Source organism: Cicer arietinum, chromosome 3 (assembly GCF_000331145.2).
Source record: "Cicer arietinum cultivar CDC Frontier isolate Library 1 chromosome 3, Cicar.CDCFrontier_v2.0, whole genome shotgun sequence".
Taxonomy (NCBI): Eukaryota; Viridiplantae; Streptophyta; class Magnoliopsida; order Fabales; family Fabaceae; genus Cicer; species Cicer arietinum.
This window is the reverse complement of record NC_021162.2, coordinates 34,839,544-34,852,207: the sequence shown is the minus strand read 5'-3', so window position 1 is coordinate 34,852,207 and position 12,664 is coordinate 34,839,544.

Genomic DNA, 12,664 nt, shown 5'->3' with positions numbered 1-12,664 from the left:
GTTGGGATGACATTAAAAACATTTTTATCATTGTTTATTGGATTAAAAATATTGTTATCATTGTCTTTATCACAATACTTTAGGAGATGATGAATTATTAGAAATGAGTATTCTGAAGAATCTATATATATATATGCACTGAGCAAAAGAGAATCTCTCTATTCAGTTCAGTTCAGTTCATGTAAATTACTAATTTATATTCAGTTCAGTTCATGTAAATCAAGCTAAATATAAAACACTCATTGTTACATGAACTTGGTATAAAACACTCAAATCAAGCTAAATATAAGCAGAAAATAAATTAATCAGAAAATAAATTAATCAGAACTTAGTATAAAACACTCAATTCAGATTACATGCATATTTACAATAACACAGTTCAGATTACATGCATAGCTTATATAAAACAATTAAACATATATATACATTAAGATGCCCTTCTTCTTTTCCTGGTGACATTCACATTTGTTTGTCCATTTACAATACGAAACGATGGATTAATCCAAATTCCCTCATCATGATCATCTCTAAGATATAAACCATCATCAGTTGAATCAATTTCATGTGGTTGTTGTGATGTTGCAAATAAAAGATCATTACCAACATCTTCATCATTATTGTTATCATCACTTATTTTATTGGTCGATAGGACAACAGACCATTTATCATTAGAAGGATCAGTGACATAAAACACTTGTTGAGCTTGCGACGCTAAAATAAAAGGCTCGTCTTTGTATCCCACCCTATTAAAATCGACAAGCAAGAATCCTGACTCATCAATCCGAACGCCATTATTATTATCGACCCACTTGCAACCAAATATGGGAACACGAAACATTGTGTAGTCTAACTCCCATATGCGCTCGATAACCCCAAAATATGATAGATTTGCATATATTGGGTTTTTGTCTTTTGCACTTGAGACATGCATCGCTTCAGCTACGAGAGTGACTCCACTATTTTGCATAGTGGTCTGATCATCTTGTTCTTTGGTATAAAATGTGTAGCCGTTAATAACATAACCAGTGTAAGAAAAGACATGTAAGCTCGGACCATTTGCTAGCCACCTCAATCTATTTGAAATTGATCCGGGGTCTATATCAAATTTTGACATTATGTGATTTTTTAACCATGTTACAAAACTTCGATTGTGCTCTCGAGTTATCCAATTTTGATTCCTATTCATGTTCAAACGAGATAACTGATCAATGTGTATTGTAACATACGGTTGAACCTCATCATCATTGTGCAGAACATACAATTGTGCCTGCTCCCATTCTGTCCTTGATATAGTCAGTAGTCTCCTTCCAGTTATCCCTTCTCCTGATAGTCTTCCCGAATGACGAGACATGGGAAGCCCTATGGATTCAACATTGGACAGATATTCAGTACAAAATTCAGCAGCCTCTTCAACAATGTATCGTTCAGCAATACAACCTTCTGGTCGACTTCTACTTTTTACGTACCCTTTTAATATTTTCATATATCGTTCTATCGGATACATCCATCTCATATAAGCTGGCCCACAAAGTTGTGTCTCCTTAACCAGATGAACAGTAAGGTGAACCATTATATCAAAAAACGATGGTGGGAAATACATTTCAAGCTCACACAAAGTAACAACAATTTCCCTCTGCAATGTCGGTAATTTCTGAGGGTCGATCACTTTACTACAAATTTCCCTGAAGAAGAAACATAATCTAGTTAAGGCTAGTCGAACTTTTTCAGGTAAAATGGAACGTATACCTATTGGTAGCAAATGCTCCATTATAATATGACAATCATGGGTCTTCAAACCTTTTAACTTGAGGTCTTTCATACAAACCAAATTTTTAATGTTCGAAGAGTATCCTTCTGGAACTTTAACTTCGTGTAGAAATTTACATAAAACAATTTTTTCCTTTCTAGATAGAGTATGAGCGGCTGGAGGTAGATATGTGCGATTTCCTTTCTTTACTGGAGCCAGTTCATTTCTTATTCCCATATCGACCAAGTCCAATCTTGCATTGACGCCATCTTTAGACTTTCCTGGAACATTGAGTAACGTACCAATAACACTTTCAAATACATTTTTCTCAATATGCATCACATCGAGGAAATGTCTTACATACAATGACTTCCAATATGGCAATTCAAAGAAAATTGACTTTTTCTTCCACCCAGTTTTCACCAGCTCTCCCGCAAAAGGTTTGCCAAATTTATTGGTCAAACCTTGTACTTTTTCAAGTATTTGATATCCAGTCGGTGCTAAAGGAGCTTTACCTTCCTCTGATTTTCCATTGAATGCATTTCTCCACCCACGATACTGATGACTATAAGGTAAAAATCTACGATGTCCAAGAAACACATTCTTCTTACAATGTTTCAACCGCATCCAATTTGTACTCTCTTCACATATAGGACATGCACACTGACCTTTAATGCTATATCCTGATAAATTACCATATGCTGGAAAATCATTAATTGTGCCGAACAACATAGCCCTCAAATTGAAACATTCTTTCTTATACCCATCATAAACTTCCACACCTGTCTCCCACATACTTTTTAAATTTTCGATTAGAGGAGTCAAGTATACGTCGATATCATTCCCCGGTTGTTTGGGTCCAGAAATTAACAGAGACAACATCATAAACTTACGCTTCATACATAACCATGGAGGTAGGTTATATATTACCAAAATCACAGGCCACGTGCTATGTGAGATGCTTTGAAGACCATGTGGATTCATTCCATCAGTAGAAAGTGCAAGTCTTAGATTTCTTGACTCTATCCCGAATTCAGGATACTCGTGATCAATTTTTGCCCATTGTGGGGAATCTGCAGGGTGTCGAAACATTCCATCTCTAATTCTTTCATCTGCATGCCATGTCAAGTGTTTTGAATCTTCTTCACTGCGATACATGCGCCTAAATCTTGGTATTATAGGAAAATACCACACGACTTTTGCTGGAGTAGATTCTTTCTTCTTATATCGAGAGACATTGCATTTCGGACACGCCTTAAGTAGTTCATATTCGTTTCGAAATAAAATGCAATCGTTAGGACACGCATGAATCCTTTCGTAACTCATTCCAATAGAACACAAAATCCGTTTAGCCTCGTAGGTTCGACTGGGAAGTTCATTATCATCTGGCAACATATCTTTTATGAGTGTTAATAATTCTGTAAAGCTTTTATCAGACCATCCATTACTCGCTTTTAAGTTGTACAACTTTAATATCGCTGACAGTCTTGTGAATTTAGTACAACCATTATATAATTCTTTCTCTGCATCACTCAACAAACTTTCAAACATTTTAGGACAATCTCGAAGATCTTCTTCAACTGCTTTTGCAATCTCATCAACTCGGTCCGGCTCATATGTATCTGTATCGAAGTCAGTTGAAGCATATGTCGAACTATTCTCAAAATTAATGTTTCCTTTTTTTTTCTCACCATGTCTTATCCAACATGTGTAGCTTTGATCAATTCCATTACATACTAGATGTCCTTCTAATTCATCTTCTCTAACACGTTTTCCAAAACAACATTTTAAACAAGGACAAACTACTCTATTTGGATCTTTTGCATTCTTCACTGCAAACTCAACAAACTCCTTCACTCCAATTTCATACTCTTTTGACAATCGATTGGCTGAAATCCATTTCCTATCCATATTATACCACCTATATAAATGCAGTAACAAAAATAATAAGCTTTCAAAACATATCAACAAGTTTCAAAAAGAAACCAATATCAACTAACAATTTCAAAACAGAACAGATCATGTGGTATGAGTTTTTGACAATTTTTGACAATTTCAAAACATAACAGATCATGTGTAAAAAATACCTTAGACAACGTAGATGGCCGCACAGTACGTAGAGGATATTAGGGTTCCCAACGTATATAATTATTTGAAAGATGTAGAGGATATGAGGGTTTCCAACGTATATAATTATTTGAAAGATGTAGAGGATATGAGGGTTTCCAACGTATATAATTATTTGAAAGATGTAGAGGATATGAGGGTTTCCAACGTATATAATTATTTGAAAGATGTAGAGGATATGAGGGTTTCCAACGTATATAATTATTTTAAAGATGTATTTTACAGCGCTTGTGAAAAACGCGCTGTAATAGGTAGTTAAATTCAATGAAAGCGCATGTGTTTTACAGCGCTTGTGAAAAAAGCGCTGTAATAGGTAGTTAAATTCAATGAAAGCGCATGTGTTTTACAGCGCTTGTGAAAAAAGCGCTGTAACTGATTCGCGAAAGCGCTTCCTTTTACAGCGCTTTTTTGACAAGCGCTGTAAAAGCCTTATAACGTGATGCGCAAACGTTATATGACCTACTACAGCGCTTGTTTTACAGCGCTTTGCATCAAAAGCGCTCTAATAGGTTCCGTTATTTTTAAAATATAATTACAACAGCGCTTGTGTTTAGCAAGCGCTGTAAAATGGGCGCTGTTAAATGTCATTTTTGGCGTAGTGTTTCTACTTTTCGAAGATTTTCTTCTTCAGCCTTTAGTATCTATTTACATTTAAAATTTGAGCTTTGTCCTTGTTAAATTTTGAATTGTATTTTGTTTAGATTGCATTTGTAAATTCTTTAGATTGATTTAATTCCTATTTTGTTTAGATTGAGATTGTAAGTTTTTCATATTAACTTTGTTTGTATTTTGTTCAAATTGCGTTTGAAAATTCTTTAGATTTAATTCTATTCATATTTTGTTGTAGATAAATCTTTGTCAAATCTTCTACAAATCTTGACCATATCTTCTTTCGTACTCTTTGAAGTCAAATATATTATTCTCATAAAATGTGTACAAGTTATACAAAGTGTATCAAAATGTGTTGATCATACCACAAGAGACTTTGACACCACATCTTCATCCAAAACCTTAAGACAATAGGTATATGAGTCACCTCTCTTATATATCAAACATTTCCTCCATTCCTAATCGATGTGGGACTAAGCACCCACACTTGAATTATAACAAACTCCCGTTCAAGTGTTTGTCACCCATATCACTAGACTTATCCACACTAGAATCCTTGTTATGCTCCTCCACCAAGTCAAATCATGGTTGTAATACCACTTGTTAAGGAATTCATAGATGCGGGAGCAACAACGGGTCAAATGCTTTATGACCACAAGATATTTATACACCACATCTCCCCCAAAAATCTTAAAGTATTATGTAGATGGGTCACCACTCTTATAGTTGTTGTTTAACTTAACCATTCAAGAGAAGTGAGCAAAGCGGGAAGGAAGAAAGGTGTGATCTAGTGTATACAAAATATAACTGAATGTTTTAGCTTGACTAATCTAGCTAACGACTCTTAGTTGTTATTTACGGTGGTTCATCAATTAGGGATTTGTTGGAGCCCTCATCTTAGAAACAACCATAAAAAGCTATTGTAGACCTCTTTTGCTGTGGACCTCTCAAGAACTTGTCGTAAATGTTCTCCATGTTCTTCTTCAGTCCTTGAATAAATCAATATATCATCAATGAATACCACCACGAATTTATCAAGGAATGAATTAAAGATTCTGTTCATGTAGTCCATGAAAATTGCCGGTGTATTGGTAACTCCAAACGGCATAACCAGGTATTCATAATGTCCGTAGCGGGTTCTGAAAGCTGTTTTCTGAATGTCTCATTCCCTTACTTGAATCTGATGGTAACCCGACTTCAAGTCAATCTTCGAAAATATCGCGGCCCCTCTCAATTGATCCATCAAATCATCGATTCGTGGCAAAGGATAACGATTCTTAATAGTTGCCTTGTTAAGCTGTCTATAGTCCACACATAGGCGCGAGCTTTCGTCCTTCTTCTTAACTAGCAAAACTGGAGCTCCCCACGGTGATACACTTGGTCTGATGAATTTCTTCTCCAACAAGTCTTCAATTTGGCTTTTGAGCTCATTTAGTTCCAATGGCGACATTCGATAAGGTGCCATTGAAATAGGTCCCGTTCCTGGGTGCAAATCAATGAAGAATTCCACTTCTCTTACCGGTGGCAATCCTGGAATTTCCGTTGGAAATACATCCCGATACTCGTTGACAAGTATCACATCTTCTATATCCACATTTATCTTTGCCTCTACATTTGCTAGAGACAAAAACTCATGAGTCCCTTCACTTAGCGACACTCGGAGTTTGTTAGCAGCTAAATACTTAACAACTCCTGGTTCGGGGAAAAGAACCAATTTACGAGCACAATCCAAAATCACATAATGATAAGACATCCAATCCATACCGAGGATGACCTCGAGTGATTGTAGCGGTAAACAAATTAGATTAACCAAGAAATCCCTATTCTGAATAGTCATTCGACAATGTAAACATGCTGAATTTACGGTTAAGGTCTTAGCAGGCGTGGAAACAACCAAATCAAAAGGTAAAGCAGACACAGATAACTTCAAGCGATTCACACAGTCCATAGCAATGAAGGAATGGGTTGCCCCCGAATCAAAGAGTGCAGTTAGAGTGTTACCTGCAATCTCACAATCACGCTGAATCAGATTACCAGATGGATTTCCCTCTTCAGCATTCACACAATAAATGCGTCCTCTAGCAGTAGGACGGGTAGCCCTAGCTACATTCACCACTGGTTCCACCTTTGGAGCCGTGCAATCCCTTGCCATGTGCCCCGACTTCCGACAATTGTGACAGATGGGGATGTTAGTGGTACAAGCACTAGCATAGTGTCCTTCTCCCCCACATCGGAAACATCGAAGCACTTGCCCCAATTGCCTCCCGAAATTCTGGTTCCCCGGGCGACTCTGCCCACCGTTGTTATTCTGGGGTCGATTATAAGGTTTAGCAACTTGCTTCCCCTTGTTCTGATAACTCGCCCGACTAGGGCCTCCCGAATTAAAATTCCCTACTCGGCTAGCCCTCTTGTTCTTCATATCTTCCACTTCTCTACATTTCTCCACCAGCGCTTGGAAACGTTGAATTCCCAAAGGTAAGACGGAATCTTGAATCTCATACTTCAATCCGTCTTGGAAACGATGACACATGAACGGTTCATCAATTTCTTCACGGAAGAACCTGAAATGCCTCGATAGTGATTCAAATTTAGCAGCATACTCGCCCACAGTCAGGCTCCCCTGGTGAAGTTTCAGAAAGTCGTCACCCAACTTAGTCCTGGTACTCATCGGAAAGTATTTGTCTAAAAACTTTCTTTTGAACGATTCCCAGTTCACCTCCTCGTGGGCTGCTCCCATCAATAACCTTGCACTCCTCCACCAGTACTCAGCATCCCCCAACAGCATATAAGTGGCATAGCTGACCTTCACTCCCGCCTGACACTTTATCATATCAAAGATCTTCTCCACTTCTTGGATCCATTGATCCGCCTTCTCTGAACCCTCATCCCCCTTGAACTTAGGAGGATTGTAACGACGGAAGTCTTCTAACCCTCTTGACTCTGCAGCACGGATCTCTCTTCCCCTCTTTTCAAGATCCCGTTGAGTCTTGGCAGCGGTCTGTGCAGCGACAGAAGCAGCCATGTTGTTCATAGCCTCCGCCATTTGATCATTCCTATTAGCGTTGTCTCTCGGAGCGTCATTCCTTCTTGGCGGCATGGTTTCCTATAAAACCATCATCAAGTAGAGTCTTAACACTACTTCAAATAATTCCAAACTAACGTCCGACTAACAACACACAATTATATTGGACTTGACAACTCAAGTCACCTAAACCGACACATGATCAGACAACAACTCTTAACTTATAGGTCGACCTACAATCTATAACCAAGGTTCCACAGCTCCCAAAGAAAACCAAACCAAAGCTCTGATACCACAGTGTAACACCCCGTTTTTCAAAGCGAGGGTATATTTTTTTTTTCAAAAGAAATTAAAATAAAACAAAGTAAAACAAATGAGGAAATGTCTTTGGATAAATAATTGAGTCATTACAATTTACGCAGCGGAAAAGTTTCTCCAATTATAAATCCAAAACATTTACATAACATCAAATGGTACATGGAACCCATCCAAAGATGATATCAAACTGATAATATTTGTATAAGTACAGTTTTCCAAACTAAAAATACTTCAAACCAAAAAGAAGGACCCCTAGTCCCTATACATCATCCTAATCTGATCATCCTACCAAAAGCTATACACCCTGAGTAATCTCCACGCGCCCCGTGAGATCCTCCTAACGTAACAGCAGTCAAGCGTTCCCATCTCCATCCCTATCCGTAGGGTACGAACTAGTAGGGCCGTCCTGATTCTCATCTGAGGGCAAAGCCCAGATTTCCACAATAGTGTAAAGGGTCACCAACCAGAAAATAACAGTTAACACATAGCAATTAAGTTTTTGAATGCTCAAAACAACTTTTCAACTAAGCATGCACCTTAACAGGATTTTCAATATGCGAAAAGTTCATACAGTACATTGCCAATGAAAATGAAGGTAAAATGCAGTTCTCGATCTCCTAATTAACACATAATAAAACAAGACATGGATAGATTCATGAGCAATTAATCATACAACTAAAACTGAGGATTTTCACTGAGCCAATCGATTGGGCAATCGATTGGGGTGAAGATTTTTAATGAAAATAGAATCCTGGGCTGAATCAATCGATTTGGCAATCGATTGACAGGATAACGGAGCCCCTGACTTAATACCAATCGATTTCCAAATCGATTTCCTGAAGGTTTTTAGTGAAATTTTGAACTCTGGCTTGATTCAATCGATTGGGCAATCGATTGACAGGATAGCTGAGCCCCTGACTTAAGGGCCAATCGATTGGGCAATCGATTTCGAAAGGGATTTTCAAAAAAACTGATTACAAAATCGATTGGCTAATCGATTTTGTTCATTTGGCCAAGCCCCTGACTTAATACCAATCGATTGGGAAATCGATTTCCCTGATCATTTTTCCAAAAATTCATGAATTAACCTAAGTCATTCCTAATCAAGTTCACAACTTAACACTTAGCAATTTCTACGCGATTACCACGGCAATTGGGATCTCGATAACCATCATACTTACACACAATAATCAACACATAACACTTAGCATTTTCAACGCAATTAACACGATAAATCAAATTCAAATCACTCAATCATAAAACTCAATCAAACACGACTCGTGTGCCAAGCACCCTAATGCAATGCGTATATGCCAAAATGCATGGACTCGGAATTCCAAACCAAAACCCTCCTCGAAGGGCCGTAAATCATAATTGTACCGCCTATCGCAGGCCAAAGTACCAATTACCGAGGTGCCACCTATCACGGGTCAGCACGATTTACTAAAATGCGTAAATCATAAACGTACCACCTATCACGGGTCAGTACAGTTTACCGAGGTGTCACCTATCACGGGTCAACACGATTTACTAAAAGAAAAAGCGGGAATCGTAAACGTACCGCCTATCACAGACCAGTACTGTTTACCTAGGTGCCACCTATCACGGGTCAGCACAATTCACCAAAAATGTAAATCGTAAATGTACCACCTATCACGGGTCAGTACAGTTTACCAAGGTGTCACCTATCACGGGTCAACACGATTTACTAAATAGTAACTCGTAAACGTACCACCTATCACGGGTCAGTACAGTTTACCAAGGTGTCACCTATCACGGGTCAACACGAATTACTAAATAGTAAATCGTAAACGTACAACCTATCACGGGTCAGTACAGTTTACCAAGGTGTCACCTATCACGGGTCGACACAATTTACCAAATGAAATGCATGAGCATACACAGACTCCATTCACAACAATCGTTAAGCAAATGCAGATATTAAAAGATTCCCCATTTTTAATACCCATTTAACTTAAACGACTTTCAAACAACATTAATTAAATAAGTCATTAAGAGATTCCCCGTTCTTAATACCGATTTAACTTAATGATTTTCAAAACAAAACGTTAAGCAAACAGTCATATTAAGAGATTCCCCATTCTTAATATACTTTTGACTTAAACGATTTTCTCGCAAAACATTCAGTAAACGAGTCATTAAGAGATTCCCCATTCTTAATACTCATTTACCGAAACGATTTTCAAAAACGATAGTTAAGTAACCGAGACATTAAGAGATTCCCCATTCTCAACGCCCAGTTAACTTAAACATTTTCCTCAAATACACATTAAGTAAACCGAGGTATTAAAAGATTCCCCATTTTTAATACTCGTTTAACTCTAATGGTTTTCAAATTCCACAGAAACAAATTCAAACATACTTTCACATTCAAACCATAATTCACAACAACCACACCAATTAACAAACATCAAGTACGAACACACCAAATACAACGAACACAAATCACGCAACATAACACCCAGATACATCAAATTTCATTTACCACGAAACATTCATCACTATAAACAAAACCTAACTCTAAGGTTTTTACCCATAACGCACTAGTTTCGTTTTTCCCCAAATCGATACATTTAACCCTAACAAATTCCTTCCCACACAACTACAGATAAGTCCCTAATGCAAGCTAGAAGTTTGGAAGGAGCCCTTACCTCAACGTTAGCTTTAACGCGCGTTTCCGGTACCGCGAGTAATTCCGGTAAAATCTCCGCTCGCAACGCCGCTTCCAAATTAGTTCACTAGCACCGTAGCGTGGTGGTGAGCAACTTTCCCTTCTATCTCTTCGAGAAATGAGGTTTGGATCTAGAAGAAACAGAGGGGTTTGTGTTTGGATCTCAAAACCGTTTTTCTTCGTTTTCGAATCAAAGAGGAAGAGTGGAGTTGCGAAAACCTTGATCTAACTCACACCCAACCTTGGGTCACTAGTTTTGAAGGAAAGGAAGCAACGAAAACGAAAAATGGAGAAGGATGGATTTTTGGGTTGCTTGCGTGAGGCTCAGAGGAAGGAGATGGAAATTTTAGAATTTCCTTCCTTTGTTTTTCTTTCCTTTGTTTTTCCTTTCTTCCTTTTTATACTATTTTCTTTTCCTTTTCCTTCCTTCTAGTTTTCCTTTCTTTTTCCCTCCAAACAAACATATATAAATATAATAAATATAACTTAACAAATATCTCAAAATCTAGATATTTATTAAATTACCGTTTCACCCGAAACGCCTTAAATTCTCCGTAAAGGATTTTCCGCAGTTAAATTCAATTTATTTATCGACGAGAAATTCTAATTGGCATCGAAATATCTTTTTGATTATAAAACTCCAAAATATTATTAACTTTGGCTTAAAAGCCTCCGAGCCAAAATCCAAAATATACCAAAAATACATAAAAGGTACTTTAAAATTATGGGTCTTACATTACTCCCCCCCTAAAATTAGTTTCGTCCTCGAAACTATGCATCGATAAATAACTCTGGGTGTTGTTCCCTCATCTTGCTCTCCAGTTCCCAAGTCGCATCTCCAGTAATTGGGTTCCAGATCACCTTGACCAACGAAACATCCTTGGTCCTCAACCGCTTAATCTTCCTGTCATCAATTCTCACGGGTGGTACTTCGAACGACAGGTTATCCTTTAGCTGGATTGTGTCTGGTTCGATCACGTGAGATGGATCTGCGAGATATTTCCTCAACTGCGACACATGAAACACGTCATGGATATTGGACAGTATCGGAGGTAATGCAATCCGATAAGCAACCGGCCCAATTCGTGCAGAAATCTGATATGGTCCAATGAATTTCGGAGTCAACTTCTTCGATTTCAAGGCTCTACCTACTCCAGTAGTAGGTGTGACTCTCAGAAATACATGGTCACCCTGTTCGAATTCCAAAAGTCTGCGACGCTTGTCCGCGTAACTCTTCTGGCGATCTTGTGAAGTCTTCATTTTCTCCTTGATCTTCCTTACTTTAGCTGTGGTCTGTTGCACCATCTCTGGTCCGACAATCATATTCTCACCGTCTTTATACCAACACAAGGGCGTCTGACACTTGCGTCCGTATAAAGCTTCATATGGTGCCATTCCAATACTTGCGTGGAAACTATTGTTGTAAGTGAACTCAATCAACGGAAGTACATCATCCCAACTTCCTCTATCATCTAAAACACATGCTCTCAACAGATCTTCCAAGGACTGATTTGTCCTTTCAGTCTGTCCGTCCGTTTGTGGATGGTAAGCTGAACTCAATCGTAGCTTCGTTCCCAACGCTTCGTGCAATGCTCCCCAAAAATGCGATGTGAACTTCGGATCACGGTCTGATACAATGCTCGATGGTACCCCGTGTAACCTCACAATTTCAGCAATGTAGATCTCCGTTAGCTGATCTACCTTATAGGTGGTCCTTACCGGCAAAAAGTGAGCAGATTTAGTTAGTCGATCCACTATCACCCATATGGAATCATTCTTTCTCCTTGTCTTTGGTAATCCGGTTATAAAATCCATGGAAATGCTGTCCCACTTCCATTCAGGTATATCTAAAGGTTGCAACATTCCAGCAGGTCGCTGATGTTCCACCTTCGCTTTCTGACAAGTTAGACAAGTGGATACATATTCCGCCACATGTTTCTTCATTCCTGGCCACCAATAATTCTGCCTCAAATCCTGATACATCTTTGTTGCCCCAGGATGAATACTCAGCTTACTCTTATGCGCCTCTTCTAGAATCGTTTTCCGCATATCTGTAATGGCTGGTACACAAATCCTACCATTACACCGCAAAACATTATCTGCCCCAATCTTGAACTCAATCGTCTTCCCTTGTACTAATAGATTCCTC